The sequence below is a fragment of the Panthera onca genome, chromosome A2, assembly GCF_046562875.1.
Source record: "Panthera onca isolate mPanOnc1 chromosome A2, mPanOnc1 haplotype 2, whole genome shotgun sequence".
Taxonomy (NCBI): domain Eukaryota; kingdom Metazoa; phylum Chordata; class Mammalia; order Carnivora; family Felidae; genus Panthera; species Panthera onca.
In genome coordinates, this window is record NC_138340.1 from 52,159,927 (window position 1) to 52,170,459 (window position 10,533).

At 51.0% G+C, this 10,533-nt stretch overlaps 1 protein-coding gene across 11 annotated transcripts in view; it reads right to left on the reverse strand.

The window, feature by feature from the left end:
• Nucleotides 1–8,888, reverse strand: part of ATP2B2 (ATPase plasma membrane Ca2+ transporting 2) — a 382,029-nt gene extending 373,141 nt beyond the window's left edge. For 8 of the 11 annotated variants that reach the window (XM_078442751.2, XM_078442752.2, XM_078442754.2 and 5 more), the window contains exon 1: nucleotides 8,675–8,887. The gene's annotated coding sequence lies outside the window, so the exon portion shown is untranslated. Of the gene's footprint in view, nucleotides 1–8,674 lie in introns of all 11 variants that reach the window. The other 3 variants (XM_078442755.2, XM_078442756.2, XM_078442757.2) reach the window with 2 other exon arrangements.
• Nucleotides 8,889–10,533: the final 1,645 nt, after the last annotated feature.

Below are 10,533 nucleotides of genomic sequence, written 5' to 3' on the forward strand. Positions count from 1 at the left end.
GTCTTCCTTTTCAAGGGTGAGAAAGAGTTGGCCAGTCAGACGAGTTGGCATCTGCAAAGTCTGGAGGCATGAGCTAGCCCAGGAAGTGTGCAAAGGAAAGATCTGGAGCTGTGAAGGGGCCCACACACTATAAAAGAGGACAACACCTCCTTTGCTACAGCCTCTGAGGGCCTCACTTTGCTCCTCTGTAAAATGGGGACAGAGACGTTCCTCGAAAAGCGGTGGGGAGGCTCGAATGGGACTGTGCGCGTGAAAGTGCTTGTAATTGTCCGGCCCTACATAAATCACAGCTGCCATCTGTGTTTGGTCTTTGCCTGGGGAATGGCTCCTCTCAACCTGCCCATTCCCTCCACATTTCTGGCCCCGCTACAATCTCCCTTTCATCTCTTCTTTAGCCCCTTGCCGGCTGCCCTTAAGCTAGCAAGGATATCTCTGACCACACCACAGTCCTCTTCTCTTGTTTCGTTCCAAACAGTTTTGCCTAAATCAGTGACTCCATTCAGGAATTCATCCTCAGGAGATGCCCGGACGTATGCCCAGGGGTCCACCCACCAGAATGTTCATCACGGTGCTCCCTATAATAGCAAAATTCTGGACACAGCCTGAGTGCCCATCAGGAAGGGATCCATTAAATAAATGATGACAGAGCCACTTATAAAAGATGTCCCTATTCTATTATTGACTGAGAGGTACCCAAAAAAACCCTACTATTTACTCATCACTCGTAGAGAAATGTCTGGGAAGACATTTGACAAAATGTTAATGGAGGCTAGCTCTTTTTAATGGAATTTTATTTATGTTTTACTTTCTTCTTTATGCTTTTCAGTATCATTTGCATTTTCTATAATCATTATGTAACATGTCTACAATCCAGGGGTCAGAGCTATTTTTATTTTGAAAGGGGAAAAAACAGAGAGAACTGAAGCTAAGATCCACCTTCTTTGGGCAATCTCCCCTAAAGTCATGTGTGACAGGATTAGAGTTTTCCGCTAACCTGGAACCTTCTCCATGGCACCCCTGCTTGGACATCTTCTAGTGCGGTGAGCTCACTATTATTCCAGGCCGTGCTCAAGTGGCTCGAGAGTTCTCTCATGCTGAACAAGAAGCTCCCTCTTAGTCCTAATGCTGCCTTCTATGCCTTGCAGAACAAGCCCGATGTCTCCCTCTCCTCCCGTGCACTTGTCACACTCCACCCAGCCACTTATCAAGTGACATGATATTCTGGGGGATGCCCTGTTTTAGGCAGAGCATGAGCAAGGACCTGGAGATGTACAAGCACACAGCCCATTGCAAGGATCCTGGGAACTTGTCAGGAAGAGCATAGAGCACACGTGGAGACAGATAAGGCCAGGGTGAAATCGGAGAGGCCCACATACGCCATGTGAAGGAGACTGGTGGTCACCTCATAAGGCACAGTTCTTACCCACAACACCTTCAAACCCTAAAAATTTAGCATCACACTTGAAGGGATTAAAAGACTCAAAAATATCTCTAAACAAATAGTGATTATTTCAACTCATTCCCTACCTGTAGCAGTCAGGATGGGCCAGGTTATGCTGCAGTAACAAAAAAGCCCAAAGTGCCAGGGCTAAATGCAAATCTCACTGATGCCATGTGCCCGTTATGGGTTGGCTTGGGGCTCTGCTCTGCAGCATTCTCACTCAGGAATCAGACTAAGGAGGCTACATCTCCATGCTGCCTCAATTGCCAAGGGATGAAAAAGGGAAAGTGGCCAACAGTGTGCTGCTTAGTAGAGCTTCCATCCAGAAATGACACACATCACTTCCCAAAATTCATTGGCCAAACCAAGACACACAATTATAACTAATATCAAAACAGGCAAGGAAGTTTAATTTATGTGCCTAGAGAGTAAAGACATGGAAATATTTCTTTTTCACTGTTAACTAGCCAAATTATGAAAAAGAAGAGGGAGCAGAAAAAGAGGGGGAAAATGAAGAGGGCAAGGGAGGGAGATATTTATGATCTAGGCTCTTTGCTAAACACTCTAAAAATCTTAATTCTTTTGAAAAAATTTTTTAAGTTTATTTATTCTGAGAGAGAGAGAGAGCACACCAGTCGGAGAAGGACAGAGAAAGAGGTGGGTAGAGAGAATCCCCAGCAGGCTCTGCACCTCGCATGTGCAGCCCAGTGCAGGGCTCTGACTCACGAACCGGTGAGATCGTGACCTGAGCCGAGATCAAGAGTCAGACACTTAACCGACTGAGTCACCCAGGCACCCCTATAAATCTTAATTCTTAAAACAATCCTATGCACTACTTTTCTTTTCCTTCTTCTCCGGCTGGGGGAACTAAGACACAGAGAAGTTAAGCCACTTGCCCAAACGTCACACAGCTAGTAAGAGGTCTGTCCAGAATTTGTTCCTGGGCACTCTTAACCATCGTTACACTACTGAACAAACAGTCAACTGTGAATCAATGCCAATACAAACATTCAGTTATTTCAGAATTCAGCCAGTTGCCCTTTGCACGGATTTGCTGAGAGAGCACTCTCCTGGCTTCATGTTCATATCTACTCTTGATGACAACGTTTGGGAGAGTCCATTCGAGGTGGCATCTCTGCCCGATGCCAGTTTATTGCACACCATGCCTCTTATATCCCGTGTACATGTTGGACCCTCTTTACACCTCCTCCCCTGATGCACCCAGGGCTATGTTATGACCCCTGGATGTTCACCTCAACAGGTCGTTTCTTCGCACAGCATCAGAAGCATATTTTTCAAGTTGCTCACACACTGACGGCCCACCTGTGAGTTTTTGTGGACAGTAGTCACTGCTTGGGCAAGATGCCCTCATCCCAGGCCTTTGTCGTTGTTGTCAGCTGGGTGTGGGGGAGCAGTGACTATCTGTGTTATATAACAAAGCCATTCATCCAACACACATTTATTAACCATCTACTATGTGCCAGGACCTGAGGATGTAAAGTAAAAAATAAAAAAGACCCAGTTAGCCCCACCTTCTGGAAAGTGTAGTCACAGTTGGGTGACAGACACTGGGATAGAGGCCTCTGGGTACTGCGCCCGTCCCTCACCTCTCCCCTCACCAGGGCCTAACACATCACTGCTCTCTGACATCCTGGCCCCATGACACCAGGAACGTTCTGTTAGAAACATCTCCACACCAGCAGGCGCCACGTGGTGAGGCCAGCTTGAACTAGAAACACGGGGGCTGGGTTTGAGAGGTGGCTTCATCAATGAGTAACTACCTCATGGCGAAAGGAAGCTGATATTTATCGAGCCTTATTATAGGTTTGCTATGAAGATGGAGAGATACACAGATCTGTGAAAAGTGCTCTGTACATTACAAGATGACGATGATGGTAGCGATCACCGCCAGCCATCAAGAAAGTGCCTACTGTGTGCCAGGCACTGTTGCAAGAACTTTACTTGTCTTAATTCTTGTCATTCTTCACAGAAGTACCCATCAGGTGGGTGCTCTTAGTATTCTGCTTTGCATATGAGGAAATAGAGGTTGCTGAAGGCACTCACCCAAGATCACATAGATGCGATCAGAAAGTGATGGAGCCAGGAGTGTAAGCTCAGCAGGCTGGCTCAAATAGTAGCTGCTCTTGTGTGCACTTGGATCGTTTTCTCTCTCAATGTGGACTGAACAGCTGCTGTTGTTTTCTCTTTTTGATTCCTCAGTACCCGTGTTAACTTTGGGGAAAAGGGGAGCTCATTCTTACTGGAAATCATAACCATTCATTCCCTCCTTGGTTCATTGTTGTTGTGCATTGAATTGTGTCCTCCCAAGAGACATGTTGGGGTCCTGACCCCTGGTACCTGTGAATGTGACCTTATTTAGAAATAGGGTCTTTTCAGATGTAATCAACTTTAGATGAGGTCATACTTGATGACGGTGGGCCCTATTGCAACATGACCACTGTCCCTATAAGGATGGAAAGATTTGGAAATAGAGACATAGACAGAGGGAAGACAGCCATGTAAAGACAGAGGCAGAAATTGGAGTCATGTAGCTATAAGCTAAGGAATAGCAAAGATGGCTGGTGACCATCAGAAGCTAGGAAGAGGTGAGGAGGGATTCTTCCCTACGGTTTCAGATGGAGTGTGGCCCTGCCAATGCCTTCCTTTTGGACTACTAGGCTCCAGACCTGAGAGAGACTAAATGTCTGTTGGTTTTAAGCATCCCAGTTTATGGTAATTTGTCAGGGCAATCCTAGGAAACGGATATAATAATCATGTATTGAGCACCTACTATGTTCTAGACACACTGGGGATATGACATTAAATGAGACAGGAACTCAGACCTTAAAGTATTCATAGCCTGGTGCATCTGCCTTATACATAACTCTGCTCTAGAAAAGAACAAACACAAACACACAAACACACACACACACACACCAAGTAGTGGTTTAAGTAGCAGGAGACATGAATTCTAGGTCTAGTTCAGCCCCTTTAATATGCTGTGTGACCTTGAAGAAGTCACTTTCCCTCTCTGGGCCTATTTTTTCACTTTTTTTGTAAAATCAAGGAGTCGGCCCAGAAAATCCTCAAGGGGTATCCTGACTTTAAAGTTCTATGACGTGCTGGGATGAGGACAGGCAGGAAGGGGCAGGAAAAGCACGTGTAGCCTCCCATTCTCCTCAACACCCCTTGTGTGGAGCCCTGGCACTCTAGGGCACTGTCCCTCTGCCCTCATCATCCCAGGGCCATGTACTAGACAACTAGGGACAGCCCTCATGCCCCAGAGCCAAACCTAAACCTGTTTATCCTGCCTGGCCTATTCCCTCCCAGGGAAACCACAATGAAGTCTCCTGTCCATGTCTTCCTCCTGACCCCCTCTGCCTGCTGACCAAACCTGGTGTTTCCCCTGTGGCATGGTGTGGTCCCTCCTCTTGGGAGCTGGGATGAGCTGTTTTTCAATGGCAGTTGTCTTCTGATCTATTGGCTTCGACATACCTGAACTATAATAAAACCTGTATTTAAAAACAAGGACAGGGGTGCCTGGGTGGCTCAGTCCGTTGAGCGTCTGACTTCGGCTTGGGTCATGATTTTGTGATTTGGGCTCCATGTTGGGCTCTGTGCTGACAGCATGAAGCCTGGAACCTGCTTCAGATTCTGCTTCCTCTCTCTCTGCCCCAAATAAATAAATAAACCTAAAAAAAGTTTTTAAATGTGGGGCCCCTGTTCAAAAATTATTAAGAATTGCAATATGGTGACCCCAAAGCATTAAATCAAGTGCAGGGCCCTTCTCAACATAGGACCCTGCGTGACAGCATAAGTCATGTGCCCATGGAGCTGGCCCTGTTCTTTCCTCCTTCCCAACCTGGCATCCGGTTCCCTTCTGCTTCTCAAATCTTTCTAGCCTGATTTTCCAATTTCAAAGCCTCAATACTGAGCCCCCCCTTTTTTGTACTCCACTAATGGATTCAAATTTTTAGAAATCATAAAGCTTTAATAATTCTGCTTCATTGTGAAGGGAGGAAAGGAGGCCAGTATGAATTAATGAAAAGTCTAAGAAATAAGACATTACTAAAGAAATAGTGTTTTATTACCCTCCGATTTATATGGTGACAGAAATGACATGGAGAACGAGGGAGAGCGGAGGAAGTTGAAGCTTTTTGGATTTGATTAAACAAATAGAAAAGATTGAACTTATAGCTTGTAATAAGCATATTCCTTTTTTGGCAAATGATGTGACTAAAAACCGCCTCCTTTAAGTAGGTTAATATTTCTCTTGTCCACCATCACTTTGCTCGCTGAGAACTTTTTAATGCTACAGAAGCTGGTAAATTTCTTCTACAGTGATTCTATGTAACAAAACGAGTTTCCTGACCTTGCAGGCAATCTACAGTATAGATCGGGTTATGGGAATTTCTTGTCAAAGAGAAATCCAGTATGGCAAATTCTCTCTGCTCCCCACCTCCAGAAGAGTCACATCTTCAGAGCAACCATCTAAAATGCAGAGCTCATCGTGTGCCACAGCACGACACTCCTGGACTTCATCTTCGCTGGCTGCCACATTTCAGACCTAACTCAGTGTCCTGCCACAGTTGGATCCAGACCTATTTTGGGGTGGTAGCCTCAAACGGTGCACACACCCCACACCTCCGAGCCTGAGCGACCTGGGCTTGGACTGCCCTCCCCCCCCCCCCCCCCAACTTGCACAGTCTGTCAAAATCCTAACTCATGTTTCAAGGTCCAGCTCAAAGGTCCTCTCCTCTGGGAAGCTGCCTCTGACATTTCCAGGCAGAATCTCGGCCTCCGTCTGCCCCCACGGCACATCTATTCCAGCATTTGTGCTCCTGCCTAACAGTTGTCTGTTCACTTCTTTCAGAGGGGGAAAGTGTGCCCTGGGGCTCACCCACCTCCGAGGAGGTGGTATAGTCCAGCAGTTTAGTAGCAGAAGAGGTCCCAGCTCCAATGCTAACCAGCTGCATGCACACAGTAACACCAGCCTCACAGCACTGTGAGGATTAAATCAGATGATAACCTGAAAGTGCTTAGCACGGAGACTCGCAAAAAGCAAGCTCAAAAAGTATTAACTGTTTTCTCTGAACACTAGTATATAAACATGGGGTCACAGAATGGCCATGCGGCTGGTCAGTCCTGGTTTATGCCTGTGGTCCTGGAGCTATTATTATTAATGCCCTCTCCCCTTTTCAAAAGCGTTTCCGTCTGGATGACAAATCACATGGCCACCTATGACAGTTAGGACCAGGTCTATTTTATTTACCAGTGTGTCCCTGCCACATGAACAGTGCTTAGCACATATTAAGTACTTAATACAAATTTATCAAATGAATGAATGTGTCTCCCATGCCTAGCAAGTGCCTGGCACCTGGCAGGAGGTTCATAAGAGCTAATATGGCTGATTTCTCTGCATTTCCAAGCACCTCCTGACCCAGAGAAGGCATGAATCAAGGCTTGGTGAGTGAGTGAGTGAGTGAGTGAGTGAATGAATGAATGAATGAACAAACGAACACACTCCCTCCACTCTGTTGCCAATTGCACATCCTGGGGAAACAAATGACATCTCACAGGGGTAGGGGCGAAGATTGGGTCAGATGTAGGACGAGGTGGATATGACGCCTTCCCATCACACTTCGGAGAGGGGGTGTCTCTTCCTGGGGCTGCAGCAGGGCCCTGTTTTCATTTTCCAGCTAGAAACTGGGGATTGGTTTCCCCCAGGTACCAGCAGGAGACCACAACCTTGGTTAGCCTGACCAGTAAGTCCAGTGGGCTCTTGAGGGTGCTGAGACCCTTGCCTCCATCAGACACTGTATATAAAGTACAGGTGCTCAAGCTTCCAGCAGGTGCTGCCTACCAGCTGCTGACCTAGCCACAGGGGAGAAGACACGTAACTCCAGGTGCGAGGAGCAGAAGGAAGAGAATGGGAATGCTTTCTGCCCTTCTAGGCTCAGAAAGGAAATTTCACATGTTGGCAGCCAAAAACATTTGGATACAGACTACGCACTAGACATGATAAGAACTTCAAGAGCATTAACTCAGCCATGAGAACATCCCTGTGAAGAAGCTACTCCCATTTTACACATGGAAGTGAGTCAGAGTGGGGAAATGACTTGCCAGAGGTCACACAGCTAGTAAGACAGTGCCCCAGAGCTCAGATCCCTTGGCAGGTGAGGGTAGAAACCAGAAAGCAGTCCTCTCCATCCCTCCTCAACCCAATATAAGAAAGCCCAGTTCCTGTTCCCCCTAGCCAGGCTGTGTGACCTTGGGCCTGGCTCACCCTCTCTGAGCCTCACTTCCTTTTTCCAAGGCTAATGTTCTAGGAGGCTAGGATATACTCGATTTCCAGGACATCTCCTCCTCTGAAACCACAGGGTTTCGGGGTGACCAGGGAGCCTGGCTGAGTCCAGGTGTCCAAGAACATATTGATTCACCATGGGAGCCTGGCTGGGGGATACCTTCTCCACCCATTTCCTGAAGGAGCCCTTGCAGCTGGGCTGAAAAATCAAGCGGCGGATCCGAGAGCCCAACTGAGTGTGGGGCTTCGGAGCTCTCGTGTCACCAGGTGGGGTACCAGCCGCGCGTCTGCTTGGAGAAGAGCTGTGGGAAGGGTGAGGGATGCCAGAAAAACGCGAGGAGAGAGCTGCAGAGAGCGCCGGGTGGAGGGTCCTTTTGCACTTCTGCTCTCAGAAGCTCGGATAGAAACCGCCCTTGGGAAGGGTAGTAGCCCCCAGCCCAGGGTCAACGTCCATAGCTCTGGTCATTTCCCCAGCCTGCAGGAAATGGGGCCTGGAGAAAGGGGGCCCCCAATACTGGGGGAAAGCCAGGTGGAGAAGTCAGAGCCAGCTGAGTAGGAGGAACGGGGTGGGGGGGAGGTTCTAGCGCTCTGGACTCCCCCAGCTCCGGGGCTGTTCCGAGCCCGGAAAGTTTGCGCGCGACAGGCGCACGGTGCGCCCCCTCCCAGCGCCCGCAGGCGCCGGGTCCGCAGGCGCCCACCCCGGCCCGCCCCGCCCGCCGCTCGGTGCCCGCTCAAGGTCACTGCTGACAAGGCGCCTGCCTCCGCGAAGCGAGGGGACCCTGGACGCGCTCGGCTTCAGCTCGGACTCTGGCCCGTCGGGGGTTCCCGGGGCCAAGCACGTATGGAAAGAAAGCCGGCTGGGAGCGAGACACAGACCGAAGGAGAGGGGAGGAGGCCCAGAGCCCCGGGCCCGGCCGCCCCTGCCTCACCTGCGCCGGCTCCGCGAGCGAGATGCTGCTGCCGCCGCTGCCGCTGCCGCTGCCGCCGCCACTGGTGCGCGCCCGGCCCGGCCCGGCCCCGCTGCGGCTGCGGCTCCTCCGCCGCTGCTGCCCCGCGCTTGCCTCGCCCCGCGGCCCCGCTGCCGCCGCCGCCCGCCTGCCTCCCTCCCTCCGCCGCCGCCTCTGCCACCGCTGCACTGCGCTCTGCCCGCCTCCCTCCCTTCCTCCCTCCCCTCCCCGCTCCCTCCTCCCCCGCGCGCTCCCCCTCGGCCCTCCCCAAACTCCGCACGGAAAGCGCCCCGCGGGACCCGGAGCGCGCCGTCCCGCCCGCGCCCTCCAGCACGCGCACACGCCGGTGGGCCGGGGGAGGGAGGGGGTCTGCAGCGTCTCCCCTGGTGCGGTCTACAGGTACCTCTGTCACCACCAGCCCCTTACTCCACCCCCATCCCCGCCTTTAACTTGGCCCTGGGAGGGACCCCCTCCTACCCTCCCCCTCCCCAGGCCCCGTTGTCGGGATGTCCCAGACCTCCCCTGTGGTTGGGGTCATACAGTTTGGGGTGAATTGAGATATGGTGTGGGCTGTGGGGAGACCTAGCTTAGGGGGAGGGGGCTGGCTGGACCAATCCTAGGGAGTTTAGCTGGAGGGTATTCAGACCTGGAGAAAGGACTGGGGTAGGGCAGGGGCACCTGTTGGGCCCTAGCCTCCAGTCTGTCAGGCCTAGGGCCTGGAGGAGAGCAGAAAGAGGCCCTGCCTGAGGAGAAAGGCGAAAACCCCAGGCACACACAGAAAGCACCTCCTCAAAGCAGGCTTCCCCTCCTTGGCTCGGGCCCCAGGTCGCTGAAAAGCCTAGCTCCACCAGGAAGCTTGGCCACCTGACTCCAGCGCCTTGGTCTCCTCCATGCCATCAATTAATCATGCCCGCTTGCTTATTTATTTATTGGCTTTATAAAAAGCCAAATGCACTGCTCACAGGAAGAGAGAAGATGGGCTCCCATGGGGGTGGGGGGCAGGGAGGGCCTGACCACGGTGACACGCCCCCCCCCCCTTCCCCAGGCCTCTGCTTGGTGAATGTGGAGGCAGGGCTGGGGAGACCCTGGGCTCTGGATGTCTGCAGCACCTGCTTTCAGGGAATGGCTGGGATGTTGCCACCACTCACAGAGCCAGAATTTACCGTGGTCTGTGCTCTGCAACCCTAGGATGGGGCAAAGGATATTTAGTCTTGGGGGCTTAGGCAGAGATAGAAGAGAGGGGGTCTTGGAGGCCAGTGACCAGAAGGAAATCTGACAGGTGTGAGAGGAGGTATCTCCAGGCTCTTGGCTCAGAGCACTCCATTCTCACGGCTCTCACTTGGCTTGGCAGGCAGCGTCTGTATCTCCTGCTACAGCCCTGTCCAGTCTCTAGGTTGCCCAGAGGGCATCTCCCCACGGATGCCCCCCCAAGACATATCTCCTCCCACCTTCCCCATCCCAGTGGGTGACACTGCCACACCCCCAGATGGCTAGCTCCATGTGTCCCCATCACCAAATCTTCACTCATGGGGCCTCTGCAGTCTCCCTGGAATCTGCTCTCTGGTCTCTGTTGAAGGACTCCCAGCACCTCTCTTCTGGATTCTCACAGCTGGCATCCTCTCTACCTCCATCCTGCTGCTGCACTAGTCTTCATGGAACCAGACATGCGTCATGTCTGCTCCTGCTCTAAAACCTTCCATAGCTCCCAAGTGCCCTTCCAAACCTTTGCCACCTTAGTTCATAGTGTCTATCCTTGATACATGCTTAGCACTATATCATGTCTATGTCTCTCTTCAGTTCCTTCCATGAAAATACCTTTTGCTTCTCTCAGTCAGTTTCTG